The sequence below is a fragment of the Ochlerotatus camptorhynchus genome, unplaced genomic scaffold (genome assembly GCF_037179485.1).
Source record: "Ochlerotatus camptorhynchus isolate MF236.1 unplaced genomic scaffold, CSIRO-AGI_Acam_v1.1 ptg000232l, whole genome shotgun sequence".
Taxonomy (NCBI): Eukaryota; Metazoa; Arthropoda; class Insecta; order Diptera; family Culicidae; genus Ochlerotatus; species Ochlerotatus camptorhynchus.
Window position 1 is genome coordinate 9116405 of NW_027040722.1, and position 26830 is coordinate 9143234.

A 26830-nucleotide genomic window follows, 5' to 3' on the forward strand; every position below is an offset into this window, starting at 1 on the left:
CATGGTTTAGGACCAGATCCCGTTGGTGTATGCTTCAATTTTTTTTTTTCTTTTTCTGGCTTATGAGGTGTGATTTTTATAGTACCCTTGGGTTGCTCTCGCTATTTTATCTACCATCAATACTGAAATAAGCTTGGAAAGGATCTGGAAAAAGTCTGGAAATAGTGATGTGTTCGTGCAAGCGACATTTACCGCCTTGACCAGAAGTAGAATATGTCAACCTTAACAATCGATAGATACCACCACTTGTTCGTACTAAATTGTTACTGTTTCTTTGTAATGTGCTGTCTATGAAATACGAATACAATACAATTATTACAGTATCGTCTGCCTTTGCCATCACAGGACGGCCCAAACCATCAGCGCTTTAATTTAATTAACACAACGCAGGAAATGATCCTGACCGTGCGCGATCATGAGGATATACTATTGTTGATTTTGAAAGAATTACCTCTTTGTCAAGTTCCTTTACCTATTATCAGGAGGAGGTAAATCAAATGAATGCACATCAATAATCAAACCTTTTGTCGTTGACAACGAAATCCGACGAGAGTGAAAGTAAACTTGTGTTCCCATTCAGGAATATTGGATTCCGGGGAACTTAAATTCATCCGCTTATGATCAACACTGCCCTCTTTATGTAACTGTTCATTATTCATTCGCGTTCAGTCCATCATCCACTTACACCTCACAAAATCCAGCATATCATACTCACCAAACGGAAACACTCTGGAGTGCGATTAATTGTAATTACACGCTTGTCCATGTGCCCCATCAAGCATACTGAATGCCTTACCTTGCATGCGTTAATTGCACGGGATGTTATGCACTGATACAAACAAAAAATAAACATAACCTTTATATAGCAGCATAAATACACCGGCAGAAGAATGGAAGCTGATTCCAAATTTTGGCGCACTGTAGGAAAGATCACCGTTCAGGCATTTTCTGTTTGGTAAATAGTAATTAAAGTAATTTATTTTCTGTCGCAATAAATTGCTCATCCCTCCCACCCCAGGAAACACGAAAGGCAATTTTACCTGCAAACTGATCAATTCTTCTTATTCCAACATTTTAAATAATATTTATTTTATATTTGCTCACACAGATCCACCGAACTGTGCATGATTTATGCGGTTCGACCTTACTCTCCACATCCGACTGTTGCTACTGACAAGGATTTTTTTCCCACCCCATGATGTTGTGTTGGCAGCCCTTTTCCCTCCATCCCCTGGCTGAGATAATTAAATGAATAATTTTTATTTTTATTCTCGCTACGTAGGCCACGAATGTGCGATTATGTGCCGTCTCACGCACATTCGGTTGTCACAGTCACACTGCTCACTGGATCGTTCGTTGCTGCTGACCACCATAGGCGTGGGTGGCGTCCGCGAGAAGGCAGCACCATCCCTAAATGAGCTTTTGTTGCAGAATGGTTGCGTCAACATATGTGCAGCTAATTTCTTTGAACCGCCGTTTCACTATCACCTACGCCGCTGATGAGCTTATTTTTGAACGAATTGAAAATAAATTTATCCTCCGGGGCCAGCTTGAAAGCGACACACCGAAATATGTCTCATTAAAATTGAACTTTTATTCCCGTCGTTCCACGTTGGGAGGACAAATTGAATTTTGCCTACCGCGAGACGGCGTGTGTGTGTGTGTGTGTGTGTGTGTGTGTGTGTGTGTGTGTGTGTGAATATTTACGTGCAATTAATAGATTAAATGAATTAAACGATTCAAAAACCTGTCAGTGGTGTCTCTCTCCGATGGCATATTGCTGTCGCCGTTGTTTGTGCTCGCCGGTAAGCGTATGCGGTTTAATTATTTGCATTTACTGACGAAAGAATTCAATTAACATGCGAGCGCTGCTAGTCGACTGTCACTAGCTTAACATGTGTTAAATATCATTATCGGCATAATAGAGGTGTCTTGGTGGCAGTCAATCGTTTCAATCTCCGAAATCACTAGTTAATTTTCTCATATAGATGAAGCATAATTATGAATTATCGTGCCACTTTTAGATTTGGTTAGAGAAAAATATTCATATGCGCCCCGGATAGTATGTGGTCGAGATACATATCTTGGTGCACGTAAATTTTTACCTGAAATGCCGTTACGGATTAATTTTCTATGCGTGGGAGATTTATGCTGCAGGAGGTAGGCCTACCACGCATTAGAGCACGGAAACTAGTCCGATAGCTGTGGGCTCTCTTCACGGTTGAACTTGATCAGCTTAATAACCACTGATTATTATCAGGAAATCACCCTTCATGGACAAAAACGGATGGATGGATTGATGGGCAATTCGCCTATTCATTTCTTTGGGACAGTTATGAATGGGGGAGAAGAGCCAGCCCTATATCCACGAAATGTTAGCAACAGGGAGTTGACATCTTCACTCTCGCTCATGTATATTATCAGTTTTTTTTTTCTCGCTTAGTGATTCCTGATATTGTTACCTGTAAATTAATCCAAAAGTGAGTTTTTTTTATAAGAAAGTATGGTTTTGCAATTCGAAAACCAATTAGCGCATTATCGTTGCGTGAGCAACCGTCTCTACATCTACTGTTGCAGTAGAAACAAGAACGACATTGAAGCAAGCCATGCTATTATTAATTTGTATTCTCTCAGAAAATAAATGTTAGTTACTGTTAGACCACCAACCAAGCAGGTTGTACTTCTCTTTAACCTTCAAGATCTACATCATGTGTACAGCTGAGTGCCGAGCACACACCAACAAAGACCGCTCGGTGGTAGTAGAATAGGATTATCAGATGAGATAATCAGATTAGATAATAAGATTTTAAGTTTGTGTTTTCTGTGTTTATAGTTTTTTCTGTGTATTGTGTCTGTATATTGTGTGAAGTTGAAAATTGTCTTAGGGGTAAAGTGGTTTGCGCTCCCACTAGTACGGCAAAATGGCCATTTTATCGGAAGCGCAGAAAAGCTCTCGATTGCGAGTCTACCCGGAATACTCAACTGGCCCATGGGTTGTCTACTTTCAGCCCAAAAAGAAACCTTTGCATGTTATGCAAATCAGTAATGATCTAACAAAACGGTTCTCGGTCGTGACCGACATCTCGAAGGTTAGGCACAATAAACTTCGTGTTGTCGTCTCCAACCTGAAGCAAGCTAACGAGATTGCTGCCTCCCACCTCTTTACGCCCGAGTATAGAGTCTACATCCCAGGTCGTGATATGGAGATCGAAGGTGTGTTACTGAAGCGAGTCTGACCCCCCGAGATCTAGGTGAAGCAGGCGGTTGGCCGTTTCAATAACCCCTTGCTTTCCACGGTTGAGATACTGGAAGTTCAGAAACTGGGCTCAGTATCTTTCAGCGAGGGTAAAAAGTGCCTTACCTCCCCCATACTCATTTCGGGTGACCTTTTCTGGTTAAGCCCTTCCGCACTACAACGAGTTGCGAAAACCTCGGCTACCTGCGCGCTTGTTTGTTCCTCGGGTCATGAACTGCCAAAACTGCAAACAGTTGGGACATACGGCCTCGCACTGTGGCAGCAAGGCACGCTGTTTCAAATGCTGGGAGAAGCACGAGGATGGTGCCTGCACAGTCACTGCACCAAAATGCGTGTACTGTAAGGGAACTCCTCATGGTCTCTCGTCGTGCCCGGCGTACAAACAACGCGGAACGTTCCAGTGCAGCAATGCTAAAGACAGCCACACCATCGTTCAACGACAAAAATCCATTTGCTGTTTTGTCGTGCTGACGGGTCTGACTCTGACTTAACTAAAAAGAAAAGTTCCTTTCAGTTTTCCGGAAGGTTCTGCACGGAAACGAAAATGCATCCGTTCGCGGAAAATTGCAGGTCAGGAACCCCAAATCAGTTTGTCCAAATCAAGGAGTGGTGGAAAAAAGGAGACTTCTAATCCTCCTGGATTCCGCAGAACTGACTATACCCAGAGTTTTCCACCTCTTCCGGGGACATACAAAACCACTGATGTCTCATTTTTAAGAACAGAACCCCCTTCTTCATCTGGGTTGTTTTCATTTGATAAAATTGTGGACAATATCCTGAAGTACCTCAATATTTCTGATCCTCTTAAAAGCATTGTTCTGGCAATGCTTCCCTCTGTGAAGACACTCTTGAAGCAATTGACATTGAAGTGGCCCCTCCTTGCAGCAATCATTTCCTTCGATGGATAATTTTCCAAACGAGGTCGGGGATTTGATCACTGTTCTACAGTGAAATTGTTGAAGTCGTATTCCTAAATTAGACTATGAAACTTGGCTCTCTTCAGATATAGATCTTCGTTTTTATGATTTTAACATTATTCGACTGGATCGTGAGGATTCGCGTGGAGGAGAGGTACTTTTGGGGATCAAAAAGTGCCATTCCTTCTATAGAGTGAATCTTCCACAATTTCCAGGTATTGAAGTTGTCGCCTGTCAAGCTATTGTTAAAGGCATGAGCCTTTGTATTGCTTCTGTTTATATTCCTCCTAGAGCCGTTGTTAATCGAAAACAACTTTCACATATATGTTCAGTGCTTCCTGCTCCACGGTTGATCATAGGAGATTTTAATTCCCACGGTACAGACTGGAGGGAACTGTATGACGACAACCGTTCTTCTTTGATATATGACCTCTGTGACAACTTCAATATGTCAATTCTTAATAATGGAGAAGAAACACGTTTGGCTGGTCCATTTTCAAATGGAAGTAAATTAGACCTCACACTTTGCTTGGATTGCACGTGGAATGTGATCCAGGATCCCCACGGTAGTGATCACTTGCCGATCAAAATTTCGATTGCCAGTGGGTTCAATCCGTTGGAATCCGTTAACGTCGCGTACGACCTCACCCGTAATATCGATTGGACAACGTGCAAGACCGCGATAGAGGAAGCCGTGTCGTCGGTAGAAGGGCTTCCACCGTTGGAGGAATATAACTTCCTCTCCCATCTGATCTTGGACAGCACGCTTCGAGCTCAAACTCGGCCGGTTCCTGGAACATCTTTCCGTAGGAAACCTCCTTCCCCTTGGTGGGACCAGCAATGCACTGAGGTTTGTCGTAAAAAGTCCGACGCGTTTAAGCTTTTCCCGAAACGTGGAACATCCGTGCATTTCGAAGCGTACTCTGCTCTTATACGCAAACTCAAGAGCCTCATCAAAGCCCAAAAAATGCGGATACTGGCGGCAATTCGTGCACGGATTATCGCGATGCATAACCGGTCTTCAAACAACGAGAGCGAGGAGTACTCAGATCGTTGGATTCTCAAGTTCACGCGAAAAGTATGTCCTGATTCCGTGCCGGCACAGATGATTCCTCGCGAAACGACGAATTCGATAGACGAGATCAGCCAGCCTTTTCAATGCTGGAGCTCTCCCTCACGCTCCTTTCGTGTGGCAATTCGGCACCGGGGACTGATAGAATCAAGTTCAACTTGTTGAAAAATCTCCCAGAACCACCTACTCTCAGATATTCTATTTGGTTTCGGTAGGGGCAAGGAAACGAAAGACTGTCTTGCGTTGCTTTCTTCAGTTGGCTTTTTCTAAAAAAAAAGAGCAAATGGCTTCTGTGTTCTTGGATATTAAGGGGGATTTTGCTTCAGTATCTTTTCACATGGAAACTCTACAGCTTCTCGATTTAGTTATATGGGTCTCCCCCAGGGCTCATGTTTAAGCCCCCTTTTGTACAATTTCTACGTCAGAGAAATTGACAATTGTCTAAGTGACAACTGCACGTTGAGACAACTTGCAGATGACGGAGTAGTGTCTATGACAGGACCCAGAGAGGCCGACCTGCAAGGACCCTTACAGGATACCTTAGACAATTTGTCTACTTGGGCTATCCAGCTAGGTATCGAATTCTCCACGGAGAAAACTGAGTTGGTCGTTTTTTCTAGGAAGCATAGCCCAGCACAACCGAAGCTTCAACTTTTGGGTAAGCCGATCACTCATTCCATGTCTTTCAAATATCTTGGGGTCTGGTTCGATTCCAAATGCACCTGGAGATCCCACATTGAGTATCTGAGACGAAAATGCCAATCTCCTCATCCCCATCCATGAAACTGTAAATATCTAGTACCCTCGAGACGACCGCGAGTAATCGGTTCAATTCCTTTAACTCTAGGTTTAGACATTAAGGGGGTATTCCCAATCTTTTGCCTTTTTTCGGCCTGTTTTTCAATTAATTTTTTTTCAAGGAAAATGAATAGTAATGCGCCTAACTCTCTGGGATTCTTGTTTATTGAACATTAAAGTTTACAAATAAATTTTTTTCGACACAAAAAAAGACATTATTGACGTCACAAAATGGCGGCAAACAGACCCCTGTTCGTCGCAAACGCCTGGACGGGCGAAGACTTTTCTCTGGAACGCCTTATCTGAAACAGATTTCGTGATGAAATTAATAATCTGCATAAGATTCTCTGGAGCTTCTCCCGTTGGCAGCAAAAAATCTTGCAAATTAACAAAATGGCGGCCATATGAAAAAAACAGGCGATTTTTAGCCCGCTTTTTTGCAGCTTTAAGGTGCTTCAAACAATGTTAAATGTTAATATTTTTGGCTGAAAGTGGGAGAAGCTCCAAAGAATTTAATAAGGAACAAAATGCGCAAAGATTCAAGTCAATATCTCTTATAGTTTCTGAGAAAAATCTTCGCCCGATAAAAAAAAATGTGGTTTCGAGAAAAACGCGTTTAAAGTTTTGACTTTAGCTAAAACCATTTGGGGGTTCTTACCATTAGTCAGCTATGCCTGGACACCGAATTCGCTGATCGGAAAACGGCTTGGGGGAATGAAAGTATATTGTCTAAAGTACAAAAAAACGTGAAAAAAAAATTTGATTTTTTGAAAAAAAAAAGATCGGGAATACCCCCTTAATTTTGTTAAAACGCAAATGATAACTTGGCTCTGTAGAATAAACTTTACAGAGCCTGTACAAATAAATTATGTCACACAAAAAAAGTAAAATATTAGTCAAATAATCAGAAGCATAATGTCTACAAAAATATGCGAGTCGATTGAAATCTGCCGAAAATAAATGAGGGCTAAGTTGATTCTCAACATAGAAACGTAGATGCATAGGTGAAGGAAAAGAGAAAACAGAGTAAAAGGTGCAGAATTAGAAGTTATCGAGATTGAATGCGCATGTTTAAATATTGTTGATCCTGTTACCTATCACATAAATTTGCATTTCATCTAGTTATGATTATTGTCAATAATACTTACATTTCGATGAAGATGGTGCTACTCATTTTACCTTTCGTGTGATACCAATCATCACAGAAGCTCGGAGATGAACTAGAGTGTTTGGAAATCTGTCAACATGCCATTGAACTACCGTGTGTCAGGTTCGTAACTGGTCATGAATAGATATTCACAAATGAGTGAAGTGTCAGATACCTTTGCCGAATAAGAGTATTCAGTTTTGTAGCACCAAATGAATGAACGAAACGAAGAACGATGGTTGCACGAAAAAAAAACGATCTCAACAGTTCACCGAATAATGCGTTCAATGATTGTATACAACTTTGAACTGCACATATCTTCTCTTCGTGTCTACCGCACAACATTGCCGTACAGATCCATACAAAGCAGTGGATGATACATAAGGAATCGCAAATGTCATCTTTCTACCGCACCAACTCTGGCAGTAGCACAGCCCAGCTAGGTACATAAGAAACATTCCTTCGTCCTGCGGTACCTTACGAGCGAATAAGGGAAGAAATAATCGAAGAAATGGAACGCGGATAAGTTAGTTAGTTTTGATTTATTATGAACACGGATCAATGTCATGGTCGGTTTAAAATGAATGTAACTAAATCTATATACAGTCAATAAAACTCTGATATTAAAGTTATATGAATAGATAACTTCCTGGTATCTTCGGGGAAATTGTTAACTATCCTCCTTTTGGTACAATGTGTCTTCCAGTGGGACACCGTAACATCCGTAAAAGTGGTAAATTCATGAAATTGGAGTTAGATCTGCGCAGTTTTTAGCGGAAGCACTTATTGGTGAGTTCAAAATATGGGGTTTTGGTGCAAATATGTACCCTGGAGGGCTAAGGCTGGTCCATTAAAAGATCCGGAACATGCGTAAAAGTGGTCAATTAATTAAACTGTTTCTAGAGCTCAATTTTTTTGCGAACCCACTTGTTGATGTGTTTTTCGAATTAATTTCATATTGTGGCCATAATATTGATGATCACAGACTGGTCCTCCGGAAGATCCGGAACATCCGTAAAAGAGGTAAATAAATTAAACTGATCCTAGAGCTCCATGTTTCTTTTTGCGCAAGCACTTGTTGATGTGTTATCTCACTGAATTTGGCATTGAGACCAAGTTATGCTCACTGGAGGCCACAAACAAGTTGTCCAGATGATCCGGATTATCCATAAAATGGTCAATCACGCTTGCTACAACCTATGAAAAATCCGTGAATGGGTGACATCGGGAAAGTTTTCATATATTTTTTGGACAACTTTGCAGTGACCTTGGACATCTGAACAACTTAGCAGTGAACAGTTATTTCTCAAAATGCCAAAATCTTGAGATATGATACATGCACAAGCTCTTACGTACACTAGCGCAGTGTACGTAAGAGCTTGTGCATGTATCATACACACTTACACACTAAGATGTTGTTTCCGTGTTCGTTAAATTTTACCGAAATCAGAACAGCTGAACGTTCTGTAAAACTTTGACTTTCATTTTAAAGGCTAGCAGCGCCGGTGGTGTAGAGGTAAGCGTGATTATCTCTCACCTCAGCAGGCCTGGGTTCAATCCCAGTCGGCGCCGCCGGGATGTTCTGAGGCATAACATCTCTGATCACGCCTTCCTTCGGAAGGGAAGTAAAGCCGTTGGTCCCCGGTTCATGAGTTGATGGGTCGATAGGTAGGGTCCAGGTGTGGGAGCTGCCTCCCAGGCGTCGGTAGCATTGGTGCTCAGCACGGAAAACAAGATCGACGGAAAACAAACCAAAGGAAAAAAAAAATTTAAAGGCTATTGAATTTGAAAATAATATCAAAACTTTTTCAACCTTGTTTAAATTATCAAATCATGTCATTTTAGTGGAGATTTAGTTTCAAAGTAGCTAAAAAGCAATTGAATTGAATTGCATAAATTTTACCGAAAAGTTCAGCTGTTCAGATTTCGGTAAAAATTACCGAAGTCGGCGATAATTTCTAAGAGTGTATTGTCCATCATTTGAAAGGACTTGGTTAGCTTGCAACTATGTAGAAAACTGTATTTTCCAAGTAAGTCAGGATCTTGTGATAAAGCACATATACAATAGAGCCGCGTAACAAGAGCATTCGCAATTAATCTGTTCTTCATGTAGAAGGCCTTGTCCACCGGGGAAAAAAACATTGTCGAGGACTGTATTTTCCATGAATGTCTGGTTCATGAGATATAAATGGCTCATAAAAAATCTCATATATATATTTACGCCACCTAGTGACTGAACTCTGAACTTATATGTCCGCCATCGGAAAGATCTTAGTCACCTGAAAATGTTTGGCGAACACAGTAACTTCCTATATCGCCGGGATCATTTTGGAACCAATTAAATCAAATTTCCTCATGATACGTGTATTAAATTTACGGGATTCACTTGTGTAATCGAAAAAAAAACTCTAGAACAACGTACCGCGGACACGAGACGAGGCGCCCACTGTTGTGGCGACGGTGCGGCATCATACAACATGCCAAAAGATCATGTGGATGTAATGTGGCGTAAGGCAAACCTCGACAAGGTTTTTTACCATGCTAGCAGATGCCACTCCGCCGCCATATCAGAAACTAACTTGACTAAAATCATGTTGACGTTCGCCACATGCAATGTTTCAGAATAATGTTTTGACACGCCACATCGCCGCCACAGTAGTGGGGCAGTGGGTGTCTGACATTAATCGAGGTTGCATGCATGTTTTGTGGAATGAGAGGCCACATGCCACATCACCACAACAGTGGACGACGCCTTAACATCCCGACCAATAAAGAAAATCCAGTCAAGAACATCGGATACTAGGGATTATGTTTTGTTGGAAATCCTCTGGAAGATATATTTGCAATGGCTAGGATATATACGCAAAATTAGGAACCTGGCAATACAAAATCTCCCCCAATAACCCACGTAATTCGATGTGAAAAGTTAATGTTCACCTTATGCAACAGCTTTTGACCATCCATATTCAGTGTCATTACATGTTGCTGAATATGAACCATTCGCCAGTGTTATACTGCAATACGCAGATGTATCATGAACAGAAACTAACGCACACAATCCATGCCGAATGGTACACACGAATATAAAGATTCTTTCGATGATACCGTCAGTAGTAAATCGTTTGTGTGAACGTATTTGATTATCGATGCAGCAAGATTTATTTTTCTCTGTTTCTTTATGTGCCATGATTCGTCGTCTCGCCGATACAAGGAAATCAGTTTAGTTTACTGACACATTGGGGTCCAACGGTTGCGGAAATACACGTGAATTATTCAGTGAACAGTGAAAACTTCAAACACTGAGCCAAAGGCTAAACATCTCCCTAATAAAGAATTAAAAAAAACATCACAGAAGCCAACCTTGAATCGTAGAGCAGGTGCATTAAGGTTGATCCAGGTCATCTTCATCTTCTTCAGGTTCGCTCACCACCCAGAATGAACGCTCGGTGCATCATAGATTTGGTATGGTTAGTAATATCAAATAAAACATGGCCTACTTAGTAATGGAACAACATCATTTGGATCCATTGCGGATTTCACTCAAGTGCATATTATATTTTAAGAAAAAAAAACGAACCGAATTATTCATCGTGGTTTCGAAGGAATTCTCGAACTTTTCCCTTAATACGACCTATCAAGCGGAGCACAACGGCACAATTTTTCACTTGAGCTTTTACCTTGAGTTTCCGCTTCATAATTGCCCAGTAGTTTTCAATGGGCCTGAACTGGGGTCAATTAGGTGGATTGAGGGTTTTCGGAGCAAACTGAACTCCGTCATTGTACCATTGTTGTACCTCCCGGCTGTAGTGAAAACTCGCAAGATCCGGCCAACATGTCACTGGACTGGTGGTCACTGTGACTGGATGAAGGGCAGAGTTCGCTTCTGGAGACATTAGGTTTTATAAATCTCCGAGTTCAGTTTTTTTAGTGATCAAAACCTTTGTCTTCTGGCCGCTGCGAGCACTGCCAGATCATTTATTTGCGTGCGAATTTATCCACAAAAACAAATTTTAATCTACCAGGGACACCTCCTCGAGCCTTTACCTTGTAAAATTTTAGTTCTGGAAGCTGTCCGAAGCCAGCCTTTACATAGGTTTCATCATGCACCCACCGGACTTGGTCAGCAGGTTGTCATACAGCTTTCGAGCACGGGTTCTTGCAACAGTATAGTGATCGGTTTGGTTGCCTACTGGCGCGGGTATGCCTGTAAGCCTTCGCGGTATCGAATTCGTCGCACTGTACTGCGGGCGGCATCATACTTTTTTCTCAAATCGTGATCGGACATACCTTGGATGCTTCTGATGGTCCTCACGACCTTTCCAGGCAGTTTACTTTGAGGCTTCCGATTCGTCGTCAAGGTTTCCCTGTACGCTGTGAGCACGAGCCATACGGTGTTTCTATGAAAATTCAACACTTTAGCCAGCTTGGACGTGAACCACGATGGATATTCCAGGTGACTGTACAAGATTTTTTTTTTCAACGCATGGTGACTGCCTCCAAAACAAGAGCGTTTTATGAACTGAACTAATACACTGTTACTGTTTGTGTTGTTGTCTACCAGTATACGTCAAATGCTTCCGAAAACGCTGTATTCGTTATAGCATTATTCTAATATATAGATACTTCCCTATGCTTTGGTCGTCGGGCGTCGTTGTTCCAATTTGGTCGTGGCACATTTCGAGCATGAGAGAGTGATTTCAGTTTGTTCAAAGAGCCTGAAAAATTGCAAGTACTTCCACGGATTACCCGAAGTTGCGATAGTGAAGATATCCCATGTAACCAAAAGTACCGCGTTCAACGATAAAACTCACGTTCAAGTACCATAAAGTCAAAATGTTTTTATGTTACTTCATACGCGAGGTTTGCGATTTTCAGAGTTGGTTGGAAATATGTACTATCTAACATGAAGATTTTAGAATGATAATTTATTAGCTAGACAATGGCCTTCAGAAGAGGGTAGTATGAAAATTGAATAGAAGTTGAAAATGAGTGAAGGGCCATTAGTGCGACAGTACAAAGTCGAACGCACAATTTTTGCCTAACCCGTACGATGTACGCGGAGATTTGAAGTATGTCTTCAAATCTACAGGCAAAAAATGTGCGCCCGCCTTTGCTAATTGCTGTCTGTGGCAGTAGAATAGTTCTAGCGACGTTTCATCACTACCTAAAGAGCCACGTTGCCGAAATCATTTCCAGGATGCTTTCAAGAACTGGCTGTGTTGGTGTTAGATTAGATTAGATTAGATTAGATTAGATTAGATTAGATCGTGAACCATTTCCAAGGTATAACATATTGGGGGACATTTAATAGTTTTCACTGGTGGTACATTGGTCATTGGTTTTGATTGGTGGTACCTTGTGGAAGGTATCACATCTGCAAAGGATCGTGAACTTGATAGGCTTGGACGTGTATAATTGGGTGATGGTAGGATACATCACAGTCTGCGATACGGTAGGCTTGGGTGATGTCTTGGAGGTTGCGTAGTTCTGAGTCAATCAGAACTGTTTCGAAGGTGTTGTTTCTAGAATGGGAGTGAACTTTCGTCCGTTCGAGTTCTGGGTTTGATTTTGTCAGGCTAGCAGCTGGTAAAAATTTTGTCCACCATCCGTTTCTTGTGGACGGGCCGTATAGGTTGTATTGCTTCAAGTTCCTCTTCCACTGCACAGTGGTCCAGAATGCAGATTTAGGTGGAATGATATGTTTTGAGCCTGAAATTGAAACTTTAGACTAAAAGTCTCTTCAACAAAGTTGTTCCTTATAGTTAGGCCCTCATTTTTATGACAATGAATTCAAGGGTGGTTCCTATTATCATTAAAATCAAAAATCTAACTTTTTTGTTTGAATAAATTAGGGTATACATTTTTCGACAAAGTTATAGCTGAGCTAATTTCAAACAACTTTGTTAAGCATAACTTTTTTGTATCTCTTAAATTGGAAAAATTAAGAGCTATTTTCTTGAATTGAGTTAGGGTGCCTCTTAAAAAAAAACAGTTGTTTTGCTCTAGCTTTCTCATTTCGAATTTCTCAGCAAAGGTGTCGTCAAATAACTTTTAGATCTTAAGAAGGCGCAAATTTTTGCTCTACAAAGCTTGTCAATATCTTACGCCGATCAAGAGTTATTGACGTTGTTATACTATTTGAAGACACCTTTGCTGACACTTCGAAATAAGACAGCTAGAGCAAAACAACTGTTTTTTTAAGAGCCACGCTAACTCAATTCAAGAAATTAGCTTTTAATCGGCCAATTTAAGAGATACAAAAAAGTTATTCTTAACAAAGTTCCTTGAAATTAGCTCAGCTATAACTTTGCCGAAGAATATATACCTTAATTTATTCAAACAAAAAAGTTAAATTTTTGATTTTAATGATAATAGGAACCACCCTAGAATTCATTGTCATAAAAATGAGGGCCTAACTATAAGGAACAACTTTGTTGAAGAGACTTTTAGTCTAAAGTTTCAATTTCAGGCTCAAAACATATCATTCCACCTAAATCTGCATTCTGGACCACTGTGCACTGCCCAATCCGCTCTCATTCTTATGAGAGTGATGCTTAATATATGCCATGACCAATGGTCATGAATTAAATAAATTGAAAATGTAAACACAATCACAAAAGTCTAACTCATGGGATATTGACACCTCGATTGATAAACTTCGGTCTACTTCGGAATGATCGGCACAGCTTTCGGCACTACCAAAACTCTTGGCACAGATTAAGGTGTGCAGAGTTGAATACCCCTTGAACTAATCCCTTTCGTATTTCTTTCATTCTCTTTTTGCACTTTTGCATTTTGGAGCTCTCATTCCAAGTGCTTGGTGGACTTGCGACTTAAGACGCAAGTCTCCTCCCAGATGACCATTCCAATGCAAGAAAATTTGTTGTCGTTGAAGGAAGTATCACAGTACAGGTGATTGCTATTAGATATGTTTGCAGACATGAAGATCCAGTAGACGTTCGAAGTTGAAGGTACTGATATTCACTACATACACTATGATAAATACTGTAAATCATACTCCAAGTGGATCAAATCTATGATCCTCAACGTTGCTACTGAGGAAAGTTCAAACAACCTTAACGGGCAGTGATATTCATTTACAAACGCATTTTTTATTAAGACTTCTTTATTGATTTACTTCTACCTGAAATAAGGACATCGGTTTTAAAGTTCAAGAAGGTCAAAATCCGAATTTGATGGATTTCTCCGAGCATTCAGCGGCCCTGGGGAAATTTTGTCACTATATCTTCTTATAATCATTTGCAGTACTACTCTTCGGCGTCATCGTTTCTTTCCATGTCACTTATCAAAGAGATTCCTAAATTTTCCTGCCTTAGCCTTAAGATCTAAAAATAAGCACGTAGTATCAACTTTTGACATTCTCTTACAATCGTTTTTTTTCTTTTTTGTTTGTTTCTTACTTGCCTAGTTCTTTTATATCTATAAATACGAGTGAGTGTTTGTATGTACGAGTCGGTTTGTCGGGGAAAAGGAACGTTTATCTTCGTGTGTTTTTTTTCCCTCGCTCCGGATCCACTTTGTTTATCTTTTCATCAGTTCAGAATCCCTGTGTGCCACGTCGCCATCGCTGCCGCCAATCTGTTTCGTGTTGCTGTTGTAGATGCGCGGACCAATGGCGACGCCGAAGCCGTCGAGTGATTCAAGAGGGGTGGAGGGAGTGAAATTAATGTTACTGTATAAATCCTGTATTCAGTATTTTCCCTCTTCTTGTGTGAGTTATTTCAAGTTTCTAGCTCGATTGAATGTGTGCTTCGCCGTTTGTATTTTCTTTTTGCTTCTTTCATGTTCACGCTTAATTGGAGCTACTATGGTTTATTTTTCTTCCTAGCTGCTGGAGATGATTCTTTTTTTTTCGCTCTCTTCTTTTTACACATCTAGAGTCACATTTATACACTATTTACAGAAGGGGTTTCTTTTTAACTTTTTCATCACGGAAGGGGTAGATTCAAGGATAATGCAGAAATACCGGAGGAAGAAGTTTGACTATGGAAAACTTTAAGCACAATTTTTCCACGCTGGAGACATAATCCATTCACTGCCGTTTCGCTGATTCAATCACAGGCGGGAGGGGGGGGGGGGGGAGTTCGAAAAGTTGGCTATTAATGTTCGCTAACCACGTTATGGTAATGTGATTTGGAGTTTTGTATACCCGTAAAACAAAAGCGTTGCATTGGAACAGACAGATTTGGAAGTTTTGCACAATTCCCTCGGGTATATTTTCTCCAATTTGCTTGAGTTTTCAACCTACCGTACAGTCTGGATAGAAAACGCTTGTTATTGTGCATTTAGATAAAAATTATCGGTATGCCCCTGATGAATTGCCTTCCGACGCGACTGGTAGCATTGTTGAAAAGTTGTCGAAAGTACCAGCAATAACAACAGCAATAATCCTAATGTCATGATTTCCGAAAAAGTCGGAAGGAAGGTTAGAACCCGGAGGTCAGACGTCTGAATGATAATGGCCAGCGACACAATGCTTCATAACTCCTTTCTTTTATTTAACGTTGGTCTCTGTTCCGCAATCTAGTGCCAATCACCGACGGACATCGATTGCCATCCATTGACGGCAATCGAATGTGCACCCATTCAACACACATGGGCCGGGACCAACGGCTTTACTTCCCTTCCGAAGGAAGACGTGACCCATTGGGGTTAGAAAGCAGTAACGCTTACCACTACACCACCGGCGCCGGCTAATAGTTCATAACATACCGCAATACTTCATGACGAGTGACACAACTTCATAACATAACAATCTGTTTTAATTTATTTTCATTCGTTCCTCAGATAGTAATGCCAACACGGTGCTCCTCTGACCGTTATTATAAAAAAAAAATTAGTTCCATCAAAAGTGAGTATACCAATCGATTGGTTAGATCATTCTGCATCTCTGAAATAAATTTAATCGTAGTGCGCATTTTCGAGTTACGCTCTTTTAAAGGCGTAACTGCATAAATCTCACTAAAACAGGGAAATTCCATCACGTATTTTTATTTTACATGTACAAATCGCAACACTCGCTATTTTTTTTAGAGAACACAAGTAGGCATTGACAAACGTTATTGACAAACGTGCCTTTTGTGAGTTGCAGCGCGCTTTGTTTTGCTTGAAATTTTATCATGGATAATCACATTTATGCAAATGCCTTTCAAATAAAAAAGTCAGACCGATCTCCAGTGCAATACGTCAAGTGATTAGGGATCATTACTTTAGCGATATTGATGTTCGCGAGTGGTATTATCCGTCCTCAATAGGTGCCAAGTGTCGGATTTATTCCAGCCCTGTAAATGGAAATAGCAGAAAAGTGGTCCTACATAAATACAAGTTTAACTATTCTAAGAGTACGAGAACAAATTCAAAGTGCACTTGTGAAGTTTGTGAGGCTGCCCAGCTAAAGTATGGTACAAATCTACCGGGAACAGTTCCTAGAAAGGAAAACCAACGTAATTCAAAACCGAGCAATTTAAACACTTCTAAAGTCATACGCGAGGTCATACGCATGTGTAATACTTGTCTAACTGAAATCGGAGGAGGGAAGAATCACGTTTGTACTGTCACTGAGCGTTCAGAAAATTTAGCAAGAATTTTGAAAGAAAATAATTCTCCACCAAAGGCATCAGAAGCAGCTGTGTCAAAGTTTCTAGCCGAAAAAGTCTCAACTTCTGGTAAAACAGCAACTGTTGTATTTCAGAATGTAGCTTTAACGTTTTATTTGATTTATACAGGTTCTGAAAACATTCGCTTATGAAATCGTCGAAGAAAACCATCCGTATTTCTAAAAGCTAATTCTACTGTATCTTTGAAAGCACGGAAACGCATGCGGACGGAAGATATGTTCAAAGTGAAGACGGAGAATAACTTGAGCATGCGGAAGACTCTTGGTAATATTTAATTTAGGATTTGCCGAAGCTTTTGATTTGCCTATTGGTTAGTTGATTTACAGGCATCATGAAAGGTTTGAACCGAGGTGGAGTGAGCTTTGAAACTGGCTTAAAAGGAAAGCTTTCCAAACTGAACTCACAGCTTGTAGATTTGTTCAGTATTGTAGAGCTAGGAGAAGTAGCCAAAGGTAAACCTCAAAAAGGTACATATTTTAAAGAAATCTAAATTAAAATGCTCTTTTCTAGCTGAAAACGTCCATCTTGGTCAATGCGCTGATGTTCCAGTTATATTTTGTAATAATATACCTGAGTTGCTTCAACGAATCAAGAAAAGTAGACACGCCAGTGAGGAAGAACTTTTCATAAAGCTTGGTATCGACGGTGGAGGAGGATTTTTTAAGATCACTCTCTCTGTTGTATCCAAAACCCAAAATAATTCCGCAGGTTATTTTAAAGACAGCGGCGTGAAACACCTCCATATTTTGGCAATGGCTCCAAATCTTGCCGAAAAACATGAATATATTTTTCTAATCTGGAATGGTCTTTTGAAGCTGAATCACTTGGAATCGATTATTGCAGGTGATTTAAAGATCATTAACGTGATCATGATCGTGAACATGGTTTTCAAGCAGTGGAGAAACAAAGTCCAGACTGGGCAGATTTATGAATCGAAAAGGCTCATGTACGACATCAACAACGAACATACGGTTTTACAGGACGAGCATGTCACAGTCTCCTTGATGCTGTCGATGTTCTCCGAGAAAACGAAGATTTGCTAAACTATGTTGATGTAAGGTACAGTTGTTTTTCGATCAGCAGGTATAAAAGTAATGACTGTTACTTTTTATAGCTCCTGAAACACTTTCAAAATGCGTACAAGAAATGCTTCTCATTCGAACTTGTACCCGTATTTGTAGAAGATATTAATAAGTTTTTCGAATACTGGGAAATGTTGCATCTACTAAAATCGTCCAAATACCATATAACCAATAAGGTGTCCCAAAATTGCACTTTGTCTGGAAATCTGGGGGCTCAACCTCCAAATGATAGCTAAGGGTGTTACAAACAAACTTTTGTATAACAGCAACTCTGGGAAATGTTGCTTAGATGTCGCCCCGACGATATTTTTGAAAAAAGTCCATTTTTCATACACAGTTCGAAAAAGTAGTGTAAATTTCTGTTCAGTAAGATGCACATAAATGGAGCGTCACATATCATATAAGTTTACATTATATATCATGTAAAGTTCTGAGACATTTCATGCAATTTAGCAAATATTTATACAAAAGCCCATTGTTGTAAACATATTTTTTTACAAGTTGCTCGGATGCGTGAAATGAAATACAAGTTTACGTGAATGAATGTTTACATCACTATTAAAATTCAGAATTTTTATCTGTGTAGCTATTATCCAAATAATATTTTTAGTTCTTAAAATTTCAGTGAAATCTCACCCTTTTATATTTTTCGCAGATTCCCAAGGGTCAAAACTATAAGAAAAAAAAATTGTTACGGCATGTTCTGTGTCCAATTTGACAGTTACAATTTTTCAAATTCATGTCACCAAAAACCAAGCTCAAGTCGGATCTCATCACCGGTATTGCGAGGAAGCATTTGCCCAGAAACCGTTTGCCGTCGGAGTTGGCCGTCATCAGGTACTTTCAATTGTAGCAGAAACCCAACAATTTTCAATCGGAAAGAGCATTCAAGTTGTGGCTACCGAAGCTGCTTGCATATCAATGGTACACTGCTTAAGAAGCTTTTCGGAAACTCAACCGGAACTTTGTTTGTCACCTGCTGGCTCCAGAATTCTGCACGGACAGTATCGTTTCGTAGCTCTTCATCCATGTGCTTCACGCTTATGTTGAAGAAGTAACTCAACCACATCCTACACATCTTCAAAGCTGGCAATAGCTCTGATTTTTCTTCTTGAAGGCCTTACTCTGGCGTGTCATAACGAGCTTGGCAACCCTCCTTACAACGTTCCGCTTGAGCTGGTGCGAAAGTCCGGGTTGATTCCAAATCTCCACAGCTTTGGTAGCCACAACTTGAATGCTTTATCCAATTGATCATTTTGTCAAGCTTCTGCATTCATGTTCCATCAGATGTCACAGCTAGATACAATCTGTTTTCCCATAATTGTTCACAGAGGACACTGCAGTGCAAAACATGTCTGGTACCTCTATATATGCATTTAGATTATTATTCGAAGTCCCTCCGTTTTTACACATTCTGCGTACAAAATAGCTCACCCCTCACAGAATTTTCCGCCAAATTTTATGTATGGGGCGGGGCATAAAGTATCTATTACGCAGAATATGTAAAAAAGGAGGGACTTCAAATGTTAAAGCAAATGCATATATAGAGGTACCAGACATGTTTTGTAGTGTCAGTTACTCTATTTTGTAATCTGTGAAAGGGAAATCACAAATCGAGTGTCAACCAAATACATGGGATATTGAGAGATTAAGGTCGTGAGAGCAAATTTTCTCTCTCAAATTTGAATTTTTTGGCTCTCTGGGAGCTGGTAATAAAACAGGTAAAACTGTTTGGGAAAAAATCATTTTTATTTAATTGTAGCTTGTTTAACAATAATTTCCGGGGAAAAACTGAACTACAAAGTCCCTGATTAATTGCTTAAGGTTGTCGTTCACTTTTTTTTGACCTGAATATGCACCGAAAGCGAATTATTCCCACTTCTCTCAAATTCTATATGGGGATTTCTATCACTTCCTACCAGCGGAACAGCACCATCTCTGTGGAAAATGGTCGAACAAAATGATTAATTGAAAGTTGTTGGGTTTAATGCTTGAATCGAAAGTACCTGATGATGTCCAATTATCGTATTTATCGATTTCAATGATAGTTTGATTTGCTGGTAGACATACTGCAAGTATTGAAATTCTGAACTTTTCTTTCCACAGTAAATCATGAATAACTTTTTAACGGTTAAAAATTAGGTTAAAATTTTTTGGGCAAAGTTTTTGCTTATAAAATTTTCCATATATCTGCTGCATTGATTGATAGTAGCGCTATGTTTGATACCCACTTTTGATGATTGAATGCAGTGATGTAAAACAAAAAACATCATTTTAGAGAATTTGAAAAATTGTAACTGTCAAATTGGACACAGAACATGCCGTAACAATTTTTTGTTTTATAGTTTTGAACCTTAGGAATCTGCGAAAAATATAAAAGGGTAAGATTTCACTGAAATTTAAAGAACTAAAAAAAAATTATTGGATAATAGCTATGAAAAATGAACTTTTTTCAAAAATCTCGTTGGGGCGACCTCTAAACAACATTTCCCAGAGTTGCCGCCATACAAAATTTTGTTTGTAACACCCTTATCTATCATTTGGAGGGTGAGCTCCCAGATTTCCAGACATAGTGCAATTTTGGGACACCCTAATAACCAAGTTTCACGTGAAAGTGTTTTGTTACGTAACTGGACAAGGTTTTGGTTGGCACAACGAGCAGGTGTCCGAATCGGTTCACAGCGACTTTTTATTGACTTGGGAAAGATACAAGACCACGAAAACATCAAAGATATACAAATCTCAACTTCGGCGTGCTGTCGTTGACTACAATAGTTTGTCATTTGTGTTAAACCACTTTGAGATTCATTAATTATATTTAGGTTTATTAGTTTACAGTTAATTTAGGTTTATTAATTTACAGTTAATTTAAATAATACTTAAGCCTTAAATTAACGGACAAAACCCTTTTTAATTCCAAAAACTAGTAACCGTTACAAATTATAACCATGTAATTAATATATAAACACTCTGCAATCGACATTTCATGTCATGTTGCATGCAAAATAAGCATATGTGATGGCATTTCACTGTTTTTAGTGAGATTTATACAGTTACGCCTTTAAAAGGGCTTTTCAGAGATGCAGAATGATCTAACGAATCGATTGATATACTCACTTTTGATGGAACTATTTTTTTTTATAATAACGGTCAGAGGAGCACCGTGGCCAAGCCAGTTTCTTACCAAATGAGTTCAAATCTTGAGAGACTAATCTGAGCCCAATTTGCAACCGTTTGAACACTGTGGAGCAAAAATTTCAAATTCTGCCTAAGGGCTTTGCTTGCTCATTTTTTCGATCCCATCGATGTTTAAACCAAGATTTAAAGCAAAATAATCACTACGCTCTTTGACACATAACTAACTCCAGAGATCATTGATATTTGGGCCTAATTGCGTTTGGACACAAACACGCCAATCTCCAATTTCTCGTGAATAACAGCTCAATCTCTCAAATAAGCTAGGGTAGATGTGGAAAAAATTATTCCTCTACCTGTTCGTGTTGTTAATTTTCGGGATTGAGCTTTAATTCGAGAGAAATCGGCGATCGAATGTTGATTGCCTCGAAAAATGATCCTAGAGCATTTACAACCTAAAACGCTAAAAAATATATGTCAATTTTGTCTCCACTCCTTCTGATTTCAATTAAAAATTGCTCACATGTTCGCTGCTATCAATGATTACATTTTTCATTTAAATATGATTTTTTTATAAACAATAACTTTTAAAAAGGGCGTATTAAAAAAAATCATTATACTTTTTCAAAAAATCATAACACGAAAACATTTTATCTGAATATAACGACATCTGGAAAGAAGTTGTAGGAAGTTAAATTATCTTGACGGAAAAAATACATTTGAATTAAAAAAAAATAATAAATTAATATTAAAAACACGTAAAACGTTGAACCGGAAGCCGCTGAGACGACAAAGAGAGTTGCCGGTAGTTTCAAGCGAAACCCTAACCTCTCTCTCCGAGATGCCGCAAATAAGCTGGGTGTATCGTCTACAACCGTGCATCGAGCCAAAAAACGAGCCGGACTATCGACTTACAAGAAGGTAGTGACTCCAAATCGCGATGATAAACAAAATACGACGGCCAAAGCGCGATCCCGGAGGCTGTACACGACGATTCTGACGAAGTTTGACTGCGTGGGAATGGACGACGAAACCTACGTCAAAGCCGACTACAAGCAGCTTCCGGGACAGGAGTTTTATACGGCAAAAGGAAGGGGAAAGGTAGCAGATGTTTTCAAGCACATGAAACTGTCAAAGTTCGCAAAGAAATATCTGGTTTGGCAAGCCATCTGTACCTGTGGCTTGAAAAGCAGCATTTTCATAGCTTCCGGGACTGTCAACCAAGAAATTTACGTGAAAGAGTGTTTGCCATTACGGTAAAAAGGCCATGGAGTGGTACGCCGCCAACAACGTGCAGGTGGTTCCCAAGGACAAGAACCCTCCCAACACGCCAGAGCTCCGCCCAATTGAGAAATACTGGGCTATTGTCAAGCGGAACCTAAAGAAGACCAAAAAAACTGCTAAGGGCGAGCAGCAGTTCAAGGCAAACTGGCTTTCTGCGGCGAAGAAGGTGGACAAGGTGGCTGTACAAAATCTGATGGTAGGGGTCAAGCGTAAGGCCCGGCAATTCGGATTTGGAAAAGCGGAAGCCTAACTGAATATTTTTCCTGAATTTTATACTAATTGAACTTGAAAAAGAAATTTAATTTGATTTTTTAAATAGACGATTTCACCGATTTACACGCGTTTTCCCTTGACCAAATTTTGACCGTATCACCCTTTATCTCAAAACACTCCTCTTGCAACCTTTATTATCTTTTTTATCAAGAAAACTGAAGAAATGTTATTTAATTTGGTGAATAGTAGAGGCTGGTTACTTGCTAATAAAAAATCTATAATTGTTTAATATTAGTAAGCAAGTTACCAGCTTCACTTTTCAATAATTTTAAGAACCTTTCTTGAGTTTTCTCGATAAAAAAAAATATTTTGTTAGAAGAGGGGTGTTTTGGGAATGTTTAACATTTTTTTAATATTAATCTACAAAGCTTTTTTTATTTAAGTGCATTTTTTACATTAAATATAATATAACTACCTGCATTTTCTTTTCAGCTATCATCTTGATCAGATCAATAGTTTTCGTGTTATGATTTTTTGAAAAAATATAATTAGTTTTTTTTAATACGCCCTTTTCAAAAGTTACTGTGAAGAAAAAATCATATTTAATTGAAAAATTAAACCATTGATAGCAGCAAACAAATGAGTAATGTTCAATTCAAACAGGAAAGACTAAAGTCCAACCGCATGGCGTTTTGGGCTGGAAATGCTCCCTATGCAAAATTTGGGCTCAATCGGACATGCTTTTGGGTGGCATAAAAGTTTGAACATTTCGAGTTTGAAAATCTGAAAAACCTCCCAAGGCACCTATATGACAATTCGGAAATCGAAAATTTTATTGATGACAAATGCATGAAATGTCGAGATCCACTGTTACTCGAAATTTTTGGATTGCCTTTATTCCTGAAAATTAGTGAAACTCGAATTTTATTTTCTCAGAAATCAACTTGAAGGGACCGATTTTTTACCCCAAAATTTCTCGAAAAAAAAGATCTTGAAGTTTCATGCATTTCCAGCTACTTGGCATCCACAGACATTTTTCATCTTCCGAAATTTCATGAACCTAATTTTTCTAATGATAAAAGTTCAAACTTTGTCAATTTTGGGCCACCCAAATTTATGTTCGGTTGCGCCCAAATTTTATACAGGGTATTTTTTTTTCAAGACAATGAACATTTTGAATATAATCGTTTAAAAAAAATCATTGGCATCCTAATTGAGGGTCCCCATAGTGTATCGGTCGACTGTCAAATTTCTCATCTGTCAAATTTTGCATGGGGATATATGAAAAACGTAGTCACATCAGAGAGATGTATCAATTAGCAGAGTGAATAGTTTCTGAGGTGCTAGGAAACATGGAGAAGTTATCAGTTTGAATTGATTGAACTATGAAGATCTGAGATGGAGCAAATGCTTGTTATAACAATCAAACAAGTAAATAAATGAGTGTCTGCGCTGCCTGGAACAAACTGCTGTCTTCTGGAGACCCCACTTTTTGCCAGTGCCAAACGCTAACGTAACGAAAATGAGCAGAACTCCGCTCCACAATTAAATTTTTCACGAGCAAATGGAGCAGCAAAATACTGAAAAGTCTATCCTTGAATATCTATCCGTATTTTGTTTTTAATTGAAATACAAGAATTTTCTTGGAATTTCTTGAAATTCCTACATTTTCTGTCAAACTAACACAAGTATTATATTCTGAGAATTCTTAAACTTAGTCGCTTAAATTACACGAAGAATTTGATTGCTTTGAATTTCTTAGTATCGGATTTTCACCTGTAGAGTTGCTTTGAAATTAAGAATTTATTAAAAACACGCCACGAATTTCAGCTGGAGCTTGCTTGGAATGCCATCTTTGACTTGCATGAAATTTCCTTCTGTAATTTTAATTGCAATTCTATTGAAATTCTATTCCAGGAAAAAAAATTTCATTGCGGTTCATTTTTTGACGTAGGACTACGTCTTTCTTTACTGGGGGGATCACATTACGAAATCGAAAATGTGGCATGTAACGAAAATTGGGGGTGTTTTCAAACGCATATTTCTCTGAACCATTAATGCGAAATATTTCATGCAATATGTCATTTGACGGAGACATTGTTCGGTACCTTTTTGGTGTCAAGTACAAATGGTGAAAATAGTTAAACAGTTCAGAAATTTAACGAACAACATAGGCATATTTTATGAAGCAATCAGAAAAGCGGGTGCATGCTCAAACGACGGTTTCCATTTCGGCGGGTTGATCGGAGCTCAGAGCAGGGTTACCAAGCGAGTTTTCAAAAAATCGGACTGTTTAAGAGTGAAAAGTCTAGATTTGTCTGGATATTCTTGATAATAACGTTTTTTTTTTAATATATGTCGAAACCTTAACAACAATGATAATGGCTTGTTGCATGTCTCCTCGACCATCACATTTAAATATATTATTTCAAAGTATATCGAAAAGTAACCTCAAAGGGGTTCATATTTATTTTTAACAGAACAAGGTTATGTTTGATACTTTTTGACATTGTTATTTGATGGTCGATGAGATATGCACCAAGCCATTATCATTGGTGTTAAGGTTAACACAGCTATTTGTAACCAAAATTTCATGCATTGTCACATCTCACATCACATCCACCGTCAGCTCCAGCCTGACAGTTGAGCTTAGGGACAACACTTACTACAGAGGAATAGAAGAAGCGGAATTCTTCAACCATATCACTGTCAAATCGCTTCCACCATCGTGTACAGTCCAGCAGTCGGAGCTGGTCGATACTCGGAGGCTACACCCAAAAAGAAGGATGCCTGCAATGAGAATTTTTGGATGCCAGTAGCAGCGTAAGGAAAGCAAATTTCGGGGGGTGTACACATTTTTGAAAAAGAGTTTACCTTAATTTTCTTGAGAGACAGACAGAATGATTTTTTTTCCGTACAATGCTGGTTCACTTCCGCAGCTCAATGACTTAACCTGAACGGAAGAAGAGCAGCGTATACCAAAAGCCCGATTCCACTTTTAAGAGGAGAGGATCCTAGAATTTGTGACAGTATAGATAGGTAGTGCAATCAAAAACCCTAGAAATAACACATTTAAAAATAGAGCACTTGATACTGCAAAACGTAGTATTAGTAAAATTACGTTTGTCGCTGCTGATCATCATTCTACATTGATTTAACATTTCTTGCTGAACTTGTACAATTCCAAATAATTCATACAATGTTCCGTAATCATCTACAAAGTTCCCTGAACTTATTAAGTTTCATAATTGTTTTTTTTTTCGATCTAATAACATCCATCAACTTCTCCTGACTTCCGGAAAGAACATGATCCTTTTCTAGGAATTTTCCAGAACATGTTGATGAAATAAAGTTCTTAAAATTACACAGTTTCCTTTACTGATACGAAAGTTGCTGAATTTCCTGAACATCTAGAAAGTTTACCGAACTTCTTCAAATTTTGCCGAACTTCTAGAAAGTTTGCCGAAAGTTTTCGAAGTTTCCTGATCTTCTACAAAATTCCCCGTGATAAACTTTTACAAAGTTCACTGCACTATTGTAAGGTTACTTGAATTTTTAGGATTTTCGATGATTTTCTGCAAAGTTTCGTGAAGTTCTATAAAGTTTCTTGAAATTCTAACAAAAACAATTAGCGAAGGTTGTTAGTTAGGAGAAGCTCCTGAAACAGTTTAATAAAGTTTCCTGATATAAAACAAGGCTCCCTAAACTTCACCAAAGTTCCCTAAACAGAAGTTCCCACTTATATGAAGATTTCCCGAATGTTAATAAAGTTCTCTGAATCTCTGTGAGCTTCTCCAAATTTCTCTTAGATTTCCTGAATTGCTACGCTGTCCCCTGAACATCGACAAAGTTGCTGACATTTTACGAAGTTCTACAAGATTCTCGAAATTTCTCTAAAGTTCTGAAGTTATGGCTGAAGTTCAACAAACTTCTTTGCACTTCTACGAAGTTCACTGAAGTTGTACAAGGTTTGCTGAGCATTCTCAGAGTTAAGGGAGCTCCTATTTGCTGCACTTCTAAAAAAGAATCCATAACATAACCCAGACAACCAGGAGTCGTATAACAATGTATAGACAGTATCGTTAATTGCTGCAGTTTAAGTCAACGTCGTACTGTAACACACAATAAATTGGATTACATAGTAAGACTTTTCAAATTAAATTTGTTATCACAGATTAAATCGTATATAATGCCAAATCAACTCATTTAAATCAAAAATTACAGTTATATGGCCTCCACTTTTAAGCATTCTATACGATTTGTTTGTTTGCATATATGTTTTAAAATC

At 39.0% G+C, this 26830-nt stretch overlaps 1 pseudogene; it reads left to right on the forward strand.

Moving 5' to 3' along the window:
• Positions 1-2921: 2921 nt before the first annotated feature.
• LOC135704277 (uncharacterized) lies at positions 2922-17897 on the forward strand (annotated as a pseudogene).
• Positions 17898-26830: the final 8933 nt, after the last annotated feature.